General features: G+C 45.3%; 1 long non-coding RNA gene across 2 annotated transcripts; it reads left to right on the forward strand.

Moving 5' to 3' along the window:
* Positions 1–3,893: 3,893 nt before the first annotated feature.
* Positions 3,894–7,082, forward strand: Gm35289. 2 transcript variants are annotated; one of them, XR_380022.2, is made up of 4 exons: positions 3,894–4,087; positions 4,880–4,964; positions 6,641–6,782; positions 6,907–7,082. It is a non-coding gene; the product is annotated as a predicted gene, 35289 (long non-coding RNA). The 2 variants fall into 2 exon arrangements; XR_380023.2 differs by lacking the exon at positions 6,641–6,782.
* Positions 7,083–7,504: the final 422 nt, after the last annotated feature.

The raw sequence follows: 7,504 nt of genomic DNA on the forward strand, positions 1-7,504 counted from the left end.
ACTACAGCAGATGGGGCTGCTTCCAGCAAGCTCTTACCATTGTATAAACTAGGGTACACTTTTATTCTACATTTTGCTCTCTCTCTGTGTGTGTGTGTGTGTGTGTGTGTGTGTGTGTGTGTGTATGTGTGTGTGTGTGTGTATGTGTGTGTGTGTATGTGTGTGTGTGTGTGTGTATGTGTGTGTGTATGTGTGTGTGTGTGTGTGTGTGTATGTGTGTGTGTGTGTGTGTGTATGTGTGTGTGTGTATGTGTGTGTGTGTGTGTGTATGTGTGTGTGTGTGTGTGTGTGTGCCAGTGCATGTGCATGTTTGTAGAGGGGGTGAGATGGTTTTTATATGTTTGTCTCAGGGTGTGGCACTATTTGGATGTGTGACCTTGTGAGAGTGGGTGTGGCCTTGTTGGAGTAGGTGTGACCCTGTTAGAGTAGGTGTGGCCTTGTTGGAGTAGATGTGTCACTGTGGGCATGGCCTTTACGACCCTCATCCTGGCTGCCTGGAAGTCAGGATTCTGCTAGCAGCCTTCAGATGGTGTAGAACTCTCAGCTCCTCCTGTACCATGCCTGCCTGGATGTTGCCATGTTCCTGCCTTGATGATAAGGAATTGAACTTTCTACACTTGGTCTTAGCCAAAAGGCCGAGAAGTGATGGAACTAAACTTCTGAATCTATAAGCCAGCCCCAATTAAATGTTGTCCTCAGAGCAGCCTTGGTCATGGTGTTTGTTCACAGCAGTAAAACCCTAACTAAGACAGTAATTAATGCCCAAGTAATGACCTTGAAGGTCTGTCAGAAACCTAGTGGACGTTAAGAGAATGGAATGGTTTTTAATGGGATTTCATGTTTCCTGAGTTTGGGATTCTATGGTTTTTGATTGATAGATGGTCATGGATGGCTGTCTAAATTCCCTAATCATGCAAGTGAATAGACTCACTGTGTTCAGAGAAACAGCCATGATGTTTTCTGAGATGCAATAAAAGTCCTGCCATTGCCAGTCTTAGCAGCAGGAAGGTGGGAATGGCTGGAACCACCCAGAATCCATCTTGGGCCTTGTAGATTGGAGAACAAATATTTACTTACAAAACATAACCAAAAGCATACTATTTTAATGGTAGTTGAAATCAGTTAGTGATTAAAATTAAGGATGGCTATAAATTGCATACTAAAATACTGTTCTTTAAAAAACAAAAACTTTTCATTTCTATTTATTTGTACATGAGTGCCCGTGTCTGTGTGCCACATCAGTACAAGTGGCTCAGAATACAGAGGAGTACATTGAATCCCCTGACGCTGGAGTTATAGGTGGTTGTGAGCCATACTATGTGAGGGCTGCAAACTGAACTCAGGTCTCTGCGAGAGCAGTGAGATATTAACCACTAAGCCATCTCTCCAGCACCCTCTTCCTCCAAATACTGTTCTTTTCATCAAGGAGTCCCGAGTTGAGCTCACCTGGTCTGCAGGGCTCCTGTCCTACTGTAAGCACCTCTCATAGTCTTTCTTGCTGCTCCTGTCCTACTGTAGGCACCTCTCATAGTCTCTCTTGCTGCTCCTGTCCTGCCGTAGGCACCTCTCAGTCTCTCTTGCTGCGCCTGTTACTGTCAGACTGCTGCCCTACTTGGAGAAGATTTCACATCACTGTTTACAGAGGCAGAAAATCAAGTCTCACGCGTCTGTTTGGCAGTTGAAGAACTACAATCCAAAAAAGGTGACAGGACTTGCCCTAAATTTATATAGCAAGCCAGTCACACATGACAGCCGTGCTTCCCTGTTCCAGGGCAGAAGCCTTTGTGTAAAGTTCTGTGCCACTCCAAAGCCAATACAGAGCTTTCTACCACCACAGCCAGAGAAACGAAAGGAAAAAAAAATGTTCGGAGATGATATTTTTGATAAAGCATTCAACTAAAAAGGCTAAAGTACTGCTTGTTGTATTAAAAATAACTCAGAAGGATTTCCAAAAGCCTTTAGCAATTGGCATGTGCCTGGCTTTGCCTGCCTAGATCTCTGCATTTCGGGGCTAAGAAGGTGGCTCAGTGGTTAAGAATGTAAGGGTCTATGACTCGCTGAAGAATGACACTCAAATGTATGTAAATGCAAAGAGTGTTTTATTCTGTAGAAGTCCTGCATGCTGGGGTTTCCCTATTTGCAAAATAGAGAGACACTCAAGTGAGCTTGAAGACCCAATTTATAGCACATTAGCGGAATTCCTGGGTAGCTGGGCTTTGTCTTACTCTATCTCTAAGGACATTCCATTGCCGGGGTGTGGGGGCTGGCTGGAAACTGATGATCTATTGGCCTAGCTTCAGGCCAGGTGATGGGGCAGTTTCTGATTCGATGCCTGAAGCCTGGGTTTTTTTTAGGCCTAATCTCCTGAACTGCCAGTTTGAAGTCTGTCACAGACTCAGCCTAGCCTTCTCAAGAACATTGGCTGCTCTTTCAGAGGACTTGGGTTTGATTCTCAGCTCCCACCCGGTAGCTCACAACCCCTATAACTCCAGTTGCAGGGAATCTGATGCCCCTCTTGTGATCTCTGTGGACACTGGGCATGCATGTGCTATGCAGACACACATGCAGGAAATACTCCCGTACATATGAGATAAAAGCAACATTTAATTAAAACTCAAGGGCTAGCAACACTGTCCTTCATATTTTCCCATAGTGTTCTCTTGGCTTTGCCTTCACAAGGAAGTATGTGTACAGAAGACTGTGTGCAACTGGGTCTGTGTCCCGGCTCAGGTCACACCAGGCACAGCCCAGGGGCTGATCTGCTTACAGTTCACCTACTTCTACAGGGCAGCTGAACCATAGAAAATCGATCCTAAGTGGCTCAATTCATGCGGAGAGGCAGGGGCATGTTTCTAATGAGTGAGGAACGTTGCTTCGATGCTTCGATATTGAGCTCTGGAGCGAGGCGTGCTCCCTGTCAGGGTGGTGTTGTTCTTGTAGGCCCTCCCGGCAGACAGATCCGAGAAAAGCAAATGGCCTTTTAAAAAGATCGTTCTGTGTAAAATGACTCGGTTCAACTTTCACCTTATGATAGTTTATTTTAACTTTGACTTTTTATTATTACTATTATTAACCCTTTCATACATTGATTTAGGTCAGAAGACAACTTGAGGAGTTGATTCCATGCGGGTGGGTCCCCTCGATTGAACTCAGGTTCTATCTAGTCTATCTAGTCTTGGCGGCCAGTGTCTTCTCCCACCAACACCCCTAATATTTGCTTTTGGCATTTACTTCTGGCTTTCCAGTTACATGACATTTCTTCGGATTCTGAATTACACACGTGTCTACTAGGTTAGAACCTTCATACTGTTCTAACAACAGAAATGCCCTGGCTGTCGCTTATCCTTACACCATCCCCAACTGAGGTAATAAGGAGACTTCTGAAGTAATCCCTTTGTTAACTGCTGCTGCCACATTTGAAATGAAGTTAGGCTCATCTGTCCCAATTTGTTTTCCATTTTAGGATTTTATTTTTATCTTTCTAAGTTTTGAATATGTGAAATGTTTACCCAGCGCTAAATTTAAAAACTGTACAAGAAGGTAACCATATTCAGAGAAGTCTCTCTTGGCCATCTTCTTCCCTCACGTCCTCCATCTCCTTGTTTTAAGTGGAAATACCTAAATGTGCTCTTATCTTACCTTTCTCCCTCTGTGACCTGCTGTAGGCTCACATCTGGAGTCTAGAAATGAGTTCTGGAAATGCTATGGTTTACAGACATTTCCCTGCATGTTTGTAGGACTACCTGTATGCCCCACAGTATGTCTGGTGCCTCACTACAACAAACAGAATTGCCTTACACAACCTTGTGTAAATAACTGGTTATCTGTGTTTTCCGGATAGATTCCTAGAAGTGAAGCGGCTAGGGTCAGAGGCTCACACATCCGTCGTGAGATCTTTCCAGGTCTCTGTATTTCGCAGGGTTTCCGAGAAGGAAAGGTCTACCATCTGATTACTGGAATCATTTCCTTCAGCACGAAGCTCTGCATTTTAAAGAACTCATTGTGTTCCTGCCCCATCTGAGAGATAGTTGCAACCATTCTTCCTCGTCACTTATATTTTGATTTAGGGCTTCTCTATGTGTTTCAGGTAACTATTATGTTCATATTTCCCACTTTTGCTTGTGGGGTTTAAAAGGTTCACATCATTCTTTGGAACTATGTCTTTTGTTTTAGCCAGACTTGCTGGGAGTTCATTTCTGTGTCAAGTAGAGACTCACTTCATGCATCTCCAGATGACTTTCCCTGTGTCCCCATGCCATTGTTTTGGGACATAAAGGCTAGGGCCAAACAAGTATATCTACCTTTAACATAGAAGAGACTTTCAGGATTAGCCTGCGAATGAAGCAACATTGGGGCTAATAAAGATATTCGAATATAGGCTTAGGCACAGAAGGTTAAGAGAAAGAGATGTATCAGAAGCAAGTAAGACTCACTCAGAAGTCAGGGCATGAGCTTTTCTCAGGAAGATTCTGCTAAGTTTCAATCCCTGAACTAACAGCTGAGGTGCTATTTAACAGAGCACAGCGGACCTGGCTGCCTGGCTCTCCCAGCATCCCCCAGTCCCTACCCAGTACAAGGGGTCTGGCTGGTATATCCTGGCCCCGTGCTGTCCTTCCTCCATGGGCTCTTCCCTATATAATCCAGACATTCTGGTTCTCTTCTGTACCTGAGGCCTCTCCTATGCAACACTTGTTCCCCTCTCCCCTCCCCTTCCTCTTCCTTCTTCCTACGTGGCCCAGCTCACTCTGGGCTCTCACAGATGTTCCTGTCTCTGCCTCCGGCTATGCTCTCCCTTTTACTTACAATAAACTCTCCCCTTCAGCATACCTGGGAGCCATCATATCCTTTCCTTTCCTGTTTATTTCTTGTTTTCAACCAGGTTCCTTGGGAACAGTGGACAGCACTATAACCATAAGAACCCAGGATGCAGAAGGGCAGAAATATGTACTGAAAATAAAACGAAGGTAACATCCTTGCCTCGGTACCTCTTTGGGAAGCAATGAGGCTCCATCCAAGGTCTCAAACACCCGGCCTTTAAGCCTGGCTCCTGATATAAAACACCCACCTATGCAAGAACTATAGTTCCGAGTCAGTAGACTTCATAACAACAGCAATTGTGTTGGGATTCTCCTGTCATTGCTGGCTGGCGAGAAGCTTCAGTCAGACTCCAGGGTGGAGGACTCTCCCTTCCCATGGGTCTTTGCTTTCTACCCTACTTCACCCGCATCATCTATTACAAAGCTCCTCTTTGCTGGGCTCATGGGACACATGCACTTGGGAGGGAGGCAAGACATGACAGCTCCATGTGACTGCTCCAGGACGACTGCTCCACGTGGCCAAACCTAGGTAGGGTTGAGGGGGATTATTGTAGATATGGGAGAGGACATAGACAGAGGCATCTGGAAGATTCCAGACCAAACGTGGCCTGCAGAATAAACCCAGCCATGGGGGTGGTGGAGGGGCAAGTGGACCAAGAGAGATCCAGGAGTAGAGCCAGCAAGGGACCCAGAGACCTTGAGAAAGCCAAAATAGCTGAGTTGTATAGGGAAGAGAGGTTTGGGGGAAGGGGAATGTAAGCCTAACACCTGGGAGGGAGAGGGAGCCACAGGTACTGAGGGATGCTGGGAGCACTGGACAGCATCCACTTTGATGTGCTAATAAGCAACTCAATTTCTTTGAGACTTAACCTGTTATGGTCTGACCGACACCCCCTCTCCTCCTCCCCTCCCCTCACCCCATAGCCATTTTGTTCCATGCCTGCCAGCTATTTCATATTGTTGCCATAACATGCCTGCCAGTCATTGACACAGAGAAGTGACTTGGCTCAGAGCAAGGGCGTGCTGACCACACACCCTGTTTTGTTCTGTGTGAGGTTTTCTAATCTTAAGAAACTTCACAAAGCTTTATGTAGGACCCATCAAATCAAAAGTCAATATCAACTGTTACTGCCTAGGATGGCTTGAATCAGAGATGACCACTTCCTGTACCTGGGAATGAACTCATTGTGGGTTTTGTCGGTTTTTTTTTTTTTTTAACTCTAAGCTGACAGAGAAATATATTTGGTGTCATAGTTCAGATACATCTGAGCAATGTCCCTAGTCTGACCAGGATTAAGATGTGTGTTCAATAAACTGCTCTTACTTAGCCGATATCAGTGTTCCTTTGGTTTGTGTGGCAATTCCTGAACCCCAACAAACCCTATTTCATCTTGTGATCCCTGGTGGAGCAGGCTTGCCTGAAGCTTGCAGGCCATCAAGCCTGGCCTAACTGGGTGGCAGTCTCTAAGGAGTGATACCTGAGGTATTCCTCTGGCTTCCCTACTCACGTATGTGCACACACACACACACACACACACACACACACACACACACGGGTGTGCCCTCTTATCCTTTAGTCATGCACTCTGCCTGCCAGAGTTTGACTCCAACAGTCGCAAGTACACTCTAGTCTGTCAGCACAGTCTGTGGCTCTCCCCACACCGTCTTCAAAACGAGACATTTACAGAACAAAGGAAAGGGGGTGGGGAGGTTCTGTTGATAAGGAGAGAGATTATTGATTACTTATCAGTGATATCAGCCTTAGCTATGAGTTCATTTTTTATTGGACTAGCCTACAGATCACACACTGTGCTCCGCTCCAGGTAATTTATGGCTTGCTTTAGAACTTGAGTTTTCCTTGGAGGTGCCAGGCTGAACTCCTAGGATATATCGACGACTGCTGTTTTCTACCTTGAGAATAATCCCATCACAAGCATCTGAGGTCTTCACCATACATTCTCTGGAGTGAGTCTCTCATGTGTTTGCCAAACAGAAGTAACCCTAAGCCCTATATTTCATTCGCACCCTGCAGCTCCACCCAGAGCCTGCGTTCTGTGCTGCTCAGGCATCTTTTCCTCCCTCTCTGCAGGAATAGTGGAAGCTCTGGAAGACATCCTGACCACAGTGCTGAAATCCGAGCAGCCTCTCCCATCTAAGTTGTGGTTCCCAGCCTAGGCCGTGAGAACTTTTCTACATATCAGATCTGCTTTTCACATTATCGGAGATTGTCTCTGTTATTAAGTGTACAAACCCTCGACATCAAATGAAAATAAATTAAAATTAAATTCTTCTTTATTAAGACTCTCTTAGATGAATAAAAACTCAGAGACTTGATCAATAGCAGGCCTGCTTTATAATAAACACTGAAGAATCATCAGCCCGACTGTAAGCAGCACTGTCTGTGAGCCTGAATCCAGATGAAGAAGTACAAAGCAAGGCAAAGGTGAATCCACTTGGACGTATGACATAGTATGAACCTATGTTTAGCTTTTAACTATTCTTCTCCAAATTGTGGTGATTTCGATAGACATGGCCCCATAAGTTCGTATATGTGAGTGCTTAGTCATTAGGAAGTGGTGCTACTTGGTAAGGATTAGGAGGTGTGGCCTTGTTGGAGGAAGTGTGTCAGTAGGGGTTGAAGTTTCAAAAGCCCATGTTAGGCCCAGTTCTGTCTCTTGGACTATGGA

Source organism: Mus musculus, chromosome 9 (assembly GCF_000001635.26).
Source record: "Mus musculus strain C57BL/6J chromosome 9, GRCm38.p6 C57BL/6J".
NCBI lineage: Eukaryota > Metazoa > Chordata > Mammalia > Rodentia > Muridae > Mus > Mus musculus.